This window comes from Malaya genurostris, chromosome 2, assembly GCF_030247185.1.
Source record: "Malaya genurostris strain Urasoe2022 chromosome 2, Malgen_1.1, whole genome shotgun sequence".
NCBI classification, from domain to species: Eukaryota; Metazoa; Arthropoda; class Insecta; order Diptera; family Culicidae; genus Malaya; species Malaya genurostris.
The window spans coordinates 112,248,795-112,264,015 of NC_080571.1; positions in this window are offsets into that span (position 1 = coordinate 112,248,795).

Genomic DNA, 15,221 nt, shown 5'->3' on the forward strand with positions numbered 1-15,221 from the left:
CCGAAGATACTACAAACAACAGACTTTACTACATTTTATTCATACGGCCCAACATTTAAAACTTCATAATAAGGAAAATATATCAAAATATCATATAGTGAAAAATGTCAAATTTAGCAAAGTATAATATAACGTTTTTTGCTACACTTTTAAACATATCTTTTTCAGATTGATTTGCGCAGAAAATGAGAACGTACCAGCGAAAGTCTACCATAGGCAAAGCGTTGTCTGAAAGATGAATTTCAAATCGTGGCAGTTGCAAATTATTTTAATAGCCTCGTGCGAACATTTTCGCGATATTGTTTAAAGGCCAAGCTGGTTTCAGAGTCTCTGGTGTGTGCCCCTTCAATCCTGATTTTTTTCCTCCTGGAGACAGATCGACTCAACCCCGCATAGAGTGTGTAGCAGATGCAGTTCTTCTTCAAGATGTAATGGCGTTTTCGTTTTTAATTTGCACTACACCGGTGCAGTGCTACACTAAGGCATGAATAAACGAACAAAAATGACGAAAACATAAACAGTAACCATTGACTACAATAAACGATTCCATTGCACAGAGCTACACCGAACTTTTGATGAGTGCTACACCAGTGGCATCGATGCAGAAAAAGTGTAGCACTGGTGTAGTGCAATTGGTAAAAACGAACGGTTTCAGTGCAGCTTTCGCTACATCAGTGTAGTGCAATTTAAAAACGAAAACGACATAAGGTTGATGTCAGGGTGAGCGCGGAACGCGGAGCAATTCAATGCGATGTACTGTTTTCGCATCGCATTCACTCTGACAGGTTTGCTTTGATCAAATACAACTAGCTCGCACGCACGCATAGACGCATCGCGTGACGCTTTCACTCTGACAGCAACCTAAGACCTCTCCGCAAGGCGAGTGCACGAACTGATTCGAAGAAGCAACAAGGTCGCCAACGTCGATCAACTCAAATTTTGACAGATTCCCCGATAAGAGCAGCAATAGAGAAGGGAAACAATGAAAACAAACGTAAGCGTACGTTGGCGGAGGAAAAAAGTAGTGAAAACTTTAAACAGGTGATCCAAACCTGCAAAATCTAGAATATAAAAAAAAAAAACAAATAACGAGGAACTATATGATGTGCACTGACTTGTTTCCACTAATAAACGTTTTCCATTGAAGCATTTAACGTGTTTCACATATTTCATCATGCTCGACCAACCTACCCCAGTCTAGGGCTTAGTTGACCGATTTTTTCTCCGCATTTGATTGCTAATAACTTTTCTCTGATCTTTTTACAGTAACGAAAAAATTCACAAATGTGCTCAAAAGATGTATCTACAAGACATTGTAAACAGTTTATCAAAAAGTCTAACCAAAATGAGTACACAAATTCCGAAATAAAATCTCGGCTAACTAGCCCCTGTCTCCCCTACATGAAAATCCATACAGCGGCACTCGGTAGCGTCATTTGAAAAATTAAGTAGTTAATATGAATTATATCGTTTGTAGAATTATGTCATCTGCAAAATTCAAAATTTCTGACTAATCGAAATGTCATGAAATTTAACACATAGTCTTTTGAAAATTGGCACCTCGTGATCCTCCTATGGATTTGACAAAATAACGCCATCTGTATATCAGTCACACGACTTATTGAGTACAATTTGCAAGTCTTCTTCTAAGTATTCAAACAATTCAATTCCGTTGGAAATGTGATTGAACATATCCCGGGAAACGAATCTATCACTGTGCATGAATCGGAAAACGAATCTATCGCTGTGCACAATTGATGGAATTCTTTTTTTTTCGGCAAAGACATTCGAGATTATTTCTCTTTAACTCTTGATATTTTAATAAAATTTTCATGACTGATAGCAGTGGTGTATTCAGAGGGGGGCGAAGGCATCCCGCACATACTTATTTAAAGCTAGAAAGACGAACGCAAGCGCACTTCTAGTACATGTTTGGCTGAATTCATTATTATACGCCAGAGAACAGAATGATTACCCGATAATAGACTGAAGTCAGAACGAGTGTTTCGAAGCGCCTTGAGTGGCTCGAAGGAAGTCTCAATGGGACGGAAAGATCATAATGTCGGTTTCCTGGGATCAGGATAGTATACTTTTGGAAGACTACCTCGAATTAAAACAAAAAGCCAGCATTAATGAAGCGATTGAAGATTGAAAGCACTGTGAAATGGCCTTACATGAAGCACGTGAGCATCGCTACCGTGGTTAAAATCAACGGTTTAGGTTTCAATTACTTGGTCATCACCCTCGTTCACCTGGTTTGGCTTCCTAGTACTATTATCTGTGCTCAAACATTATTTTATATCTGAGAAATTTATTCGAATTTCGTTTCAGAAATTCAGACCACTACTTCTGGAACATGAATCCGAAATCAGTATAGCCAAAGTACTAATCTACTAATATGACCTATAAATTTAGATGTTTTCCGTTCTCCACGAATCGGCTGTGCTTCTCTATGCAGTGAATTGACGTTATTTCAAGTAGGAATGTAAATGATTTCAGAATATATGGCATAATCACAAGTCTTGTGGATTGTTGTGCTATATAATATTTAGAAGGTCTTAGACATGCGAAACAGAAATTACATGACAGTAAACGTAATACAATATTAGTTACCATCGAGATCTTTTATACCACCGTCACAATACGACACTTGCTCCATAAATCAAGTAAATCTAGATTTTCCACTGTACGATGACACTGACAGCGCTTCAAGTGAGAAACGAGTGTACTTTCCGCCATTAGCTACTGTGGTTGTGTTAAATCCGCAGACAACTGGGGAATCTAGGTTTATTTTATTTATGGTATCATTGACAATAAACTCTACTCACAGTTCAACCCTAAAAATGACTTTACTTCTTGGGAGATGTCCGATGAATATCGCCAATGGTCTACTGAGATGTTAGCCACAATGGTTCCCTTTGGTATGAAAGATCTATTCGAATTCAGTGTGCTGTAACTTCAAGGCCAGTTTCTCAATTTCCTTCAATTGGTTCAATTGTCTCAATTAAACCAGATTAGGTGTCATCGATTCACGAAAACTACTGCTATTAAATGAGTTTGATAGATTTTACAGATTTATGGATGCGAGCAGAGCCGTCGAGAGCGAAAATTTGGACTTGGGGGTTTGCAATATTACGAGCCCCCAGACATGAGAAATTTCTTAAAAATTTGTTGACATGGGACTATCATCGAATTGAGATTTTTAAATACTTTAACTTGACAAAATAATTCACATGAAAAATGTGTTTTTATTTGAGAACTTTTAATTCTGATTTTTTATGAAGAATAAAAAACAATTCAAAATGTTCGAATTTTCGGACCCCTTTTTTAAACGGTATCAAATTTTTATAGTCAGGTATTGATTATGAATAGTTGTGCCGATCATATTGCTCAAACGGTTGTTGACTTGTTACTTTAAAAAAAAGGTCACTGTCGTCGAACATGGCGTACCTTGGGGTTCAGAAAATGTTGACGAAGTGAGTCACCGAGCATTTTGACATCACGACGGATTGTGGAAATACTATTGAGCTGAGTTAGTAAAGGTCATACAGGGACATACAAGATACAAAATATCCCTAATAGCACGTTACAGAGCATTGTATTTTTCGTCTTCAAATTCAACTAGCCTCGGTATCACTGCATCTCAGATGATAACGAATATCATAGTCAGAAGCAGTTGAAGAAAAGACAAAAATACTTCAACAACCGGATGAAGAATCCTCATTTCAATACTTTTTCCGAAGCAAAAATGGGAACGAGATTAAAAACTTTTTTTTCGATGTGGAACACATCTTTGGTTTTCTATCTAGGGATTACATATTTGAAATTGTTGTGAACATATAGGAAAGTGATCATGTTTGGAACTATTAGTATTAAGTCAATCTGGTTTTGATTTAAATACATTAAACTATATATTATCAATCATAGGAGACTGAAATTTAATTATAACGATCAGTGTCATATTTCACCTTCTATGAATCGACACTGTGCTGGCTTACGGGCTTTCCCTGTAATAGACGACAGTATTGAAGGTGTGAGCGAAATATCACATGAAAAGCATCGTTTTGATTGGCCATTCAAAACCGAAACGAAACTGCAAAAGTGCGCAAACCTAAATCGGTCAAAATGTCTCCTTGGCAATACAATGTTCCAATGGCGCTACCATATTTTACACCATTTTTATACTAAGCTTTCTTTTTAGTCTCAAAGAAAATGCTCCGCTTAGTCGCATCATTCGATCCAAATCTCTTTCAACAATCCTCCTTTTTTAATATAGGAACAGAAAATAGTCGCTGAGGACTAAATCCTACATTCAACCCAAACAATAACAGAATTTATGGGAATTTTAGGGATAAGTACATTTTTGGAATCCTAGTATCGGAAAATAGAGTAGGGAAGTATTCTGGATCGTTCGAAATGAAATTCAATTATTACTTTTTCTACGCTTCAAGTTTTGCGCAGAAAAACAACATCCGTTCTTCCGTTCGATTCTCGATTTGTTTTTTATGTCAATTTTACTTGACATTTGAAATCTTACAGCGAGCCCAACTGTAATTGAATTGGAAAAAGGTTAGGATGGCGAGCGTACCCCCACTTTCCCTACTAATCAACAATGGTTGACTTTTTGAAAGTAGATCCCGCAACCATTTATTAGCAAGCTGAGTATTTTTTCACAAAAAAACAGTGTTTTATTAACTTACGAAAATTCCGTTTTTCTCCATGGTTTCTTATTTTTTAAAAGTAGTTTCACTTAAAGCACAATAAATAACACTCTACTGAACCAAATGTCATAATATATTTTGAAAGGTGTCATCTGGAGGATGTCTATTGAACGCAAGAAGTGCATACTAAACGCAAACTATTGAACAATATTAAACTAGTAACCTTTTTCGTCACGAGATATTGTAACTGTGATGTCTTTATCGTTTTGTTTTGAATTCCTTGGAGTGATTAATATTGATATATAATATATTTACTGTTCATCAAATATTGATTCTATTTTGTACTATCTTCAATATTCAGAATCTATAGAAAGTACGCGACAAACGTAATCTACTCAATAGTTTGCTGAATTTCAGTTAAAACTTTGCCACAAATCAAAAACAAAATCCAAAGTAATGAACGATTTAACCAAGAAAGAAAAGAAGAATAGAAATAAATGTCTATCTGATATTACTGAAATGTTTCCTTTGTGTAATCTATTTTTTTTTTTTTTTAAAATAACTATTTATTGGAATATGAGTTAAAATTAAATTATTAAGATTTAAATTGGGTGTTCAGCCACAAGTGGTGACTTTTCAGCCCTGTTATATATATATATATATATATATATATATATATATATATATATATATATATATATATATATATATATATATATATATATATATATATATATATATATATATATATATATATATATATATATATATATATATATGATTTGGTTATTACCATGAAGACATCATTTGCTTCCGCAATTCTGAGATTTTTGTGTAGGGAAAATTCTAAACCTACTTGTATTGTGTAATGGGGAAAAGGAACTTATATACTAACTTACTAACTAATACAGAGAGCGAATCGATTCAATTGAAGATTGCATCGATTTTTGTCGGAATTTGCTTATAATATTATGTGACATTACATCTAATGGTTCTATATTTGTGAGTCTGTGTAACTCATTTGTACTAAACCAGGGAGGACGCTTCAGAATCATTTTCAGAATTTTATTCTGAATCCTTTGAAGCGTTTTCTTCCTGGTGGAACAACAGCTTGACCAAATTGGTACCGCATAAAGCATGGCTGGTCTGAAAATTTGTTTATAAATTAACAATTTGTTTTTTAGACAGAGCTTAGAATTTCTGTTTATAAGAGGATATAAACATTTAATATATTTATTACACTTTGCCTGGATTCCTTCAATGTGATCCTTGAAAGTGAGTTTTTTGTCATACGTTAAACCTAAGTATTTAGCTTGATCAGACCATGTCAATTCCAAGCCATTCAATTTGAGAATGTGATTATTGTTTGGTTTTAGAAAAGAAGCTCTTGGCTTGTGAGGAAAGATAATTAATTGCGTTTTTGCTGCATTTGGTTTAATTTTCCATTTTGACAGATAATCACTGAAAATATTTAAACTTCTTTGTAGGCGACTGCAGATCACTCTTAGATTTCTACCTGTGGCTAACAGACTTGTGTCGTCACAGAATAGCGATTTCTGACAACCAACGGGTAGATTTGGAAGATCAGAAGTGAAAATATTATACAAGATTGGAGCTACACTCGAACCCTGCGGAACACCGGCTCGTACGGGTATCAATTCAGATTTACAATTCTGATAGCTAACCTGAAGAGTACGATCAGTTAAATAATTTTGAATCATTTTGATCAAATAAATAGGAAACTGGAAATCAGACATTTTTGCTATTAAACCTTTGTGCCAAACACTGTCGAATGCTTTTTCTATGTCTAGAAAAGCAACTCCAGTGGATAACCCAGAAGATTTATTTGATTTTATCATGTTCGTTACTCTGACAAGTTGATGAGTAGTTGAATGTTCATGACGAAATCCAAACTGCTCTGGTAAAAAAATTGAATTCTCATTTATATGAGTCATCATTCTTAACAAGATAATTTTTTCAAAAAGTTTACTGATAGAAGAAAGTAAGCTAATTGGGCGATAACTTGATGTTTCTGCTGGGTTTTTATCAGGTTTTAGGATAGAAATTACTTTAGCGTTTTTCCATCTTTTTGGGAAGTAAGCTAATGAAAAACACTTGTTGAAAATTTTAACCAGGAGTCTCAAGGCAACATCGGGAAGATTTTTAATAAGAATATTAAAAATTCCATCATTACCAGGAGCCTTCATGTTTTTGAGTTTCCTAATAATTGATTTAATTTCATCAAAATTCGTCTCAATAATGTCATCGTGTGATAACACTTGAGTTGAAATATGATCATACTTCAGTGAGACTTCATTTTCAATAGGACTCACAACGTTTAAATTAAAATTGTGGACACTCTCGAACTGCTGAGCTAGCTTTTGAGCTTTTTCACCATTTGTAAGAAGTATTTGATTTCCTTCCTTGAGAGCAGGAATTGGTTTCTGAGGTTTCTTAAGAACCTTAGAAAGTTTCCAGAAAGGTTTAGAATATGGTTTAATTTGTTCAACTTCTTTAGCGAAATTTTCATTTCGCAAAAGAGTAAATCTATGTTTAATTTCTTTTTGTAAATCCTTAACTATGTTTTTCATAGCAGGATCACGAGAACGTTGATATTGTCGTCGACGAACATTCTTCAACCGAATGAGCAGTTGAAGATTGTCATCGATGATAGGAGAATTTAATTTAGTTTGAGCTTTGGGAACTGAAAGATTTCTAGCTTCGATAATATAATGATTCAAATTATCAATTGCTGTGTCGATGTCCGCAGAATTTTCTAAAATAGTTTCATGATCCACATGATTTTCAATGTGAGATCTGTAATCCAACCAATTAGCTCTATGATAGTTGAAAATAGAACTAATTGGATTAATTATAGCTTCGTTGGAAAGTCTGAATGTTACAGGAAGATGATCTGAGTCAAAATCAGCATGAGTAATCGGTTCACTACAAATGTGACTTTGATCTGTTAGAACCAGATCAATTGTAGACGGGTTTTTCACGGAAGAGAAACAAGTAGGATTACTGGGATGAAGAACTGTGAAGTAACCAGCTGAGAGTTGATTATGAAGTATTTTACCATTACTGTTATTTTGCCTACAATTCCACTGGACATGCTTAGCATTTAAGTCCCCTATTACGAAAAATTTCGATCGATATCTTGTAAGTTTTTGCAAATCGCCTTTAAAGAAATTTAATTGTTCGCCGGTGCATTGGAATGGCAAATATGCTCCAGCGATGAAATAAATTCCATGAATGGTTTCAACTTCGATTCCCAAGCTTTCAATAACTTTAGTATTGAAAGAAGGTAAAATTCGATGTTTAATTTGCCGTTGGACAAAAATGGCAACTCCACCACCAATTCCAGTAAACCTGTCAAATCGATGAACCACATAATGTGGATTACTTTTCAATTTTACATTTGGTTTAAGAAAAGTTTCTGTCACAATGGCAATATGAATTTTGTGAACTTTGAGAAAATTATAAAATTCATCTTCACTCGATTTCAAAGATCGAGCATTCCAATTTAAAATATTCAAATAATTATTTAACATCACTGTTAAATTTTAAATTCATTATAATATTATTTGCAAATTTCCATCCGATTTGAAATGCTTCAAAAAGTGATGAAGTCGAATTCATTTGGATGATCATTTGAAAAAGTTGATCTTGTAGGTAGATCATTTTATTTTCAGTTATATCGCCTAAATCGACTTCATTTAAAGAAGCGAATGGCATTGAAGGAATATTTATAGGTAGACTGCCATTAGAAGAAGATGATTTGGCCGGTCTACCTATTAATAAATTGTTTTCGTTAGAAGAAGAACTGCAAGGCGGTCCTGTGTTTTGATTATTTACATTAGAAGAAATAGGAGATAGATTTCTACCTAATATACCAGCATAACTGACATTAGAAGAAGATGATGACGAGGTCGATCTACCTGTCAATAAATTGTTTTCGTTAGAAGACGAATTGGCAGGTGCCTTAGAAGAATTTTCAGGTATATTCTGTAAATTTAAGGTCGTTGATTTGACTTGTTGTCTAAGCGAACGAGCGTTTAAAATATTTTCCCTGACAGGACATTTCAAATAATTGGATTTATGATTTCCATTGCAATTTGAACATGAAAATTTATCAGTGGTTTCATTCATTGGACAAACGTCTTTCGAATGCGATTTACCACAATTCAAACACCGTATATCCATATGACAATTTTTGGTTCCATGACCGAAGCCTTGGCAACGACGACATTGCGTTAAGTTAGCAATACGATTATGCCGTTTATAATGTTCCCAATGAATTTTAATGTGGGAAATGAAACGTACTTTTTCTAAAGTTTTCAAATTGTTTACATCACTTCGATTGAAGTGTATTAGGTAAAGTTCATGGGAAATACCAGAGCGTGGTTTAGAAGTACCATTCGCTCTTTTTTTCATAAGTATTACTTGGGAAGGGGCAAAACCAAGCAATTCTTTTAGTTCATTTTTAATTTCATCAATACTTTGATCATTTGATAATCCTTTCAAGACAGCCTTGAAGGGTCTGTCTGATTTTATATCATATGAATAAAATTTATGAAGTTTTTCGGACAAATATCGAATAAGACGTTCGTAATCTTCCAATCCATCCACCAAGACTCGACATTCTCCTCTTCGTCCGATTTGAAATGAGACTTTTACTTCCGGGAGAAAAGTAGAAAGCTCAGTACGGAATGCTTTGAAGTCGGAAATCATCACCGTCACTGGTGGCATAGATTGATGTTTCTTCCCAGAACGACAAGCGTCCATTTTGGGAATTTTTGAAGAATTTTCTTCTATGTCGCTACAATCGGATTCAGGAAGAATCTCGTAAATATTGTTAGACGGCATAGGATCAACGGAAGGGAAATCCGTCCGTTGTCTTTTATTTTTACATTCAGATTCTATAAGATCGTGAATGTTATTAGAAAAATGTTGAATAACGGATTGTGATTTATTCCGTATTGAATTATTTTTAGCCTTAGGCTTGTTGCCTTTCCGGTTGGACGCAGGCATTTTTGAAATTAATGAAATTTTAAATTAAATTAACTAGGCTAAATTAGTCTTCGATTAGACTCCTAGCTAGCCTTAAAAAAGGCTGATTAATTTCTTAGTCACTCTAATATCACTCTTTGTATCACTTAGTCACTCTAATATCACTCTTTGTATCACTTAGTTAGTGATTCAGGTAGCCTTGAAAAAGACTGAAGCCTTGAATCAATGAAACTCTAGGTAGCCAGAAAAAAATTCCAGGAGCCAAGAGCTATACGCGTGCGGTGCGAACGACTGTTCAACACCGACTGGTTTGTGTAATCTAGTTTTTCGTTATTGTTTTGCTCTCCTCAGATTCTAGCTCTATTCTTTACTGTGAAAATCTTTTATTGATTATTGAAACTTGAAACTCAACATAGGGAAACACAAATGCATACTAGCGAAAAAAACACGTTCATAAATACATATTCTTAAGTAAACCAAAATTCAACCATCATATAATTTCCCCATGAATATAGTATATAAACAAAGAACTACTCTTCAGCACGAAAACTTATTTCATGAATAAAAATCGAATCGTATCAAAACGAAATGTAGCAATGATTAAGCTTTTTAAGTTATTTGGCTCTTGCCAATAAATCTGTTTTCTGTAGTTTGACGTAACTAAGAAATCGATGTAAGAAGTATGATCTCTTAAAGGAAAATATAAGACAAAGATAGATTTTAGCATGTATCATAAAATATTCAGGCACGTAGCATATTGTTGAGAACAACGCCACCACAGTGTTGGTTGTCAGGAAACAACATCCGTAAAAGGAAGTTGTTTACCTAACTAAAAATCAAGAAGAAATCATTTTGTTCATGGTAGTGCTGAACTCAAATATAATGATGGAGAGAATAGAACTAAACATTACCATGAGATTGACCATATGAGTTCATTTCAACAAAATTGAAAATATAAATTCAATTTATCGACATGAAAATAAGAACATAAGGACTTTTGATTTGGGTTAGCGGCTCTATGCATATGGTTCTGGTTTAACAAGTCAGTTGGCGTATGTTCAAGCCTCGATCATGATTCTCGTCATGCAATGATTCTGTGCGATAAGAGTCGACCGAGGAGTCTGTTGAAACAGAATGGTCAAATGTACGGAAAGTTTTTGGTCTTTTTAGAATTAAAGAGTTTTAGTTTTTGAATGTTAATTTATATTCTAGAAACGAAACGTTTCTCCCCAATCAATATAAGCACTGATTACATTCGGCGAATAACGTGAAGCTAATTTCAAACTATCGCCACATTACGGTTTATATGTTCTAATGTAAACGAAACCAGTTGCTGGTATTAGAGAAAGCTTGGTAGTTCAAAGTCATTTCCCTACACGTCATTCGTAATTACATGGCACCAGTGTCTTATCGCGAGACACAGACAACCCAATGCTTAGCCCATTCCTAGCCGGTTTTGTCGATCCCACGCATATTTCACGACAAATAATTTTCTTTCGTTCTCTGTGCTAGTGTGGTGAATTGCCCGGTGAAATTTGCCGGGTTTGATGTTTACACCAATTCCGAACTAACAAACACACAAGCACACATATAAAATAGTTCTCGGTGTCGAGGTCATGCGCTGAATGGTTTATGTTGTGTGATCAGGCAGAATAAAACGTGAATGATGAATATTAGAACATACTATGCTTCCTGTGCAGCACGTTTGTGGTGACACGTGAACAGTAACAGAGTTGTATATTTACTAAGAATAATAAATTACATGATGCATATGAGGATGGATTTTTAGACACTGTCAGTTTGAAGTTTTTGCAAAAAAAGCTAGTAAGATGGTCCGAGATTATTTATCAATATACTTTTACATATTTAAGCGGATCCGTAAACATACACACTTACACGCGTGCGTATGAAATCCCTTTTTGTGCCGTCGGACATCTTGCAAAACCTCATAGTAAATAAAACAAATCCGTAATCCATTTAGTACCTTTCCTGTGTCATTCAATAAATCTTATCATAAAATTTCCTTCATTGCGCTCATTTTTTTAATCAGATTTAGGCTTTTCCAATACCTTTCAGCTTGATTCGTGTACTTCACAAAATATTCTGCGGCGACCAGTAGCCGGTCGTCACTCGTTCACACCCGAGACGTTACAAAAGATTTTGCACCTCGGTGCAATATCTAAAAAGTGTTACATAAATTACATAAATAGTGTAAACTTTGCTTCTACTTAGTGGTTTAAAAATTGAACTACTAGGTGATGATGACAGATCTAGTTGATCTTCTTTAAGTACTGATGATCCGAAGACGAAACGTTAAGAAAGTCCCAAAATATGATTTAACGGTTCCTTTGCTTATTCGATAACATTGAAGAAGTCGGAGGTCTCAGTAGGAATACATTTGAGTTTAATCATCAGCTTGCAAATGACTCCAAGTTTGGCGAAGTTGGTTGAGTTTTCTTCCAAAAAATAGTGAGGTTTGTCGGTTACATAATTACAATTAAGTATCCTGAACCGTAAATGTTCCGCATAATCCATAACCATACTGTAATTTTAAATTGAGTTAGAATTTACCGAACTTGGTTCAGCCATCTCTGAAAAAACTGTGCGGTTAAAAAAAGTGCTGTTTGTCTGTTACTAAGTGACTCTCCAGAGCCGCAAGTGTCTAGCGTTCGTTGAACTCGATCAAACGAGGCTAAGATTGTTGAAATTTATTTCAATGGTGCCGGTCGTTATGACTAGCTGAATTTTCCGTCTGTAGAGAGGTATTGAATTGCTGGAAAAATCGACTTTCGAACGGAGCCTCAGAGATGCATAGTGTTATTTACCATTCGACTCAGATAGACAAGATCGGAAAATGTCTGTGTGTTTTTTCAAAGATATATATGTCTTTTTTGTCTTTTCAAAGATATATTTACCGCTCAATTTTCTTAGTTGAACCATCGCTTTTAACAAGATTTTGACAGCTACTATTGGGCTATTGATCAAGTTCGAAAATGGCTGGCACTTTCGACTCCGGAGATATAATGATATAAGTGACGTAAGTAACAAAACGCGTTATTTTTTACCGTGCAATTTTCTCAGAGTTGGCTTAGCCAGTTTTAACAATTCTAAGCTCATTTGAAAGCTACTATTGGATTATGAATCAAGTTCGAAGATCGAATGGCTGTCACTGGTTTCGAACATATAATGGTATAAGTGATGTAAACGAATAACTGTACATTTTTCATTAGTTGAATTTTCTCGAAGATGACTCAACAAATTCCGATAAACATAGGCTTATTTGAAGGCTAACAATGTCAATCAAATTTGGAAGGTAATGGCCAACATTTCCGTTTCGAGAGATGCAATGTTATATGTGACGTAACCGACAAATTCCAGTGTTTTTAATGCAACAAAATTTCTCGGAGATAAAAAAAATCAATTTCAAAAGACTTAGATTCGTTTGAAAGCTACACAGATAAAAATTTTTTGTGAATTCGTTTATTTCCATGCACATATTCGGAGCAGACAATTGAATGGAAAGTTACATTACAAAACAAAGCGGTTTGTAAATATACAGTCTTGTTCAATGAAAAACTAAATGATTTTTTTTTGTAATTTTACATCAATCATGGTTTTAAATCAGATTTTCGTTTCAACTGATGTCTATTTCATAGTACTATCGGTTTACATGTCGTGTAAGTTTCATCTTTTCTTTCTGTGTACTACTAGGTTACCTGATAAACTCACAATACTACTGGTCGAGGATGAAATCTTACAAATGTTTTAATGAGAATATTTGAATTGCAAGAGAAAGGCATTATCACACCACTAAGTGGATTTAAAAGGGTTTTTTTACTATTTGTTTAGATTTTTGTTGGTTAGGTACAAAAGAGCAAAGTGTTGGAGTCACAGGAGGCATTGCCAACACTGAACGTGGAAAGTTTTGTGTCAGAAGCTTTGTTATAATATCTGTTTTATGATTAATGAAACCTTATTTAAATGATTTTTCAAAAACAGCTGGAAAAATTTTTTTCGACAGTTTGAGGGGTTTAGAACACGGAAAAATACTAAAAAATCCTTTGACAAAACAACCCCGTCAGGGGTAAAAAAACAGCCTGTCCCATAAATAGGACATTGTGCATAAAATTATCTGAAAATCACGAAAATCAAAAGTTTGTGTTAAGTTACAAAACGACAAAAAATTTTTTTCAAGTTATGGCATAAGTATAGATCGCTCCTGGATTTTTTTTTTTCGAAAATAGCAGAAATCAGCTGTAAATCCCATCGTACTCAAAATGACGATGTAAATTTTGGTTGTATCCGAAAATATGCAGTAATATTTGGTAGGACCATACGATCTTTCATTTGAGCCTAAGATTGGGAATATCGGTTTTAAGTTTAGTTTTTACAGGTTTTGTTCCGCCAGTTCAAGTGACGGTGTACAATATTTAACACACTTTACCCTATAACTCCGGAACCGGACGTCGGATCCGGATGAAATTCAGGAATTCCATATGGGACCGTAAGGCATTTCATTTGAATCATAGTTTGTCATTTTGCTTTTATGAGAAAGGCAAAAATGATGTAATGGTGATATATTGATTCCGAAATGCCTCAACGGTGACAAGCATTAAGGGCTGAGAACAGTACCGTAAAATGGTAGTTTTTTTGCTATTTTCCCGTTTCAAATAAAATTTTCTTGGAAACGGTGCAGAATGTATAAAAACCCATCTGACAATGTCTTCGAAATTTAGTTGAGAATATTCTGTGAAATTTTCAGAATGATTCATTGAGTTTAGCGGTCGTGTTGTATTTTTTTCTGACTGAAGAATTGCTGAAAATTTGAACGCTCGGAAATGCATACCTCTACTTGTTCATCGAATATCTCGGCTTTGAAGGCTTGTATCATAAATCTACCGTGACAAAGTCTAGATAATTTAGTTTAGATGTGATTAGTACATAAAAACATATATGTTATCGCGATAAAAATAAAGTCTTGTATTTTTCTGTGAAACAAAGTCAGTTTCAATGCATCCGCCATTTTTTTTCGCTTTGGTTTCCTGATAGCATTCTGAAAAAAAAATAGAGAAATAGAATTGACTCGACAAGGCTGCCAAACACACATACATTCAATCATTGTGAAAGTTCAATATTTTTTCATTGTTCATTGGAATCCATCTAATGTCCAACCCATACGATAGATTAATGTGATAAAACTTCTCATCAAAATAATAAAATGTATGCTGGCAACTCGGTACAGTTTGCTCATATCAGGAATCAGAACAAAATGGCTCAAATGGCACGTTCCCCTTGATATTTGGAGATTTGTGTCTTGCCATCAATTTGTTTTTAGCATCATTTTCCCGATATATAAGAGGGAAGGATTGAAAGGAAATGGTAAGGGTTAAACTAGGAGGATGGGAAAAATTGACGACACAAAAACACATAAAAGCAGAAGTAAATTCTGCACCCCTAAGGGATGCTGAACAATCTGCTGAGGATCACATTTAGTGGAAGCAGAAGTAAATTTTCGAACAGTCTGCTGTTAATAAAACCTCCAACCCC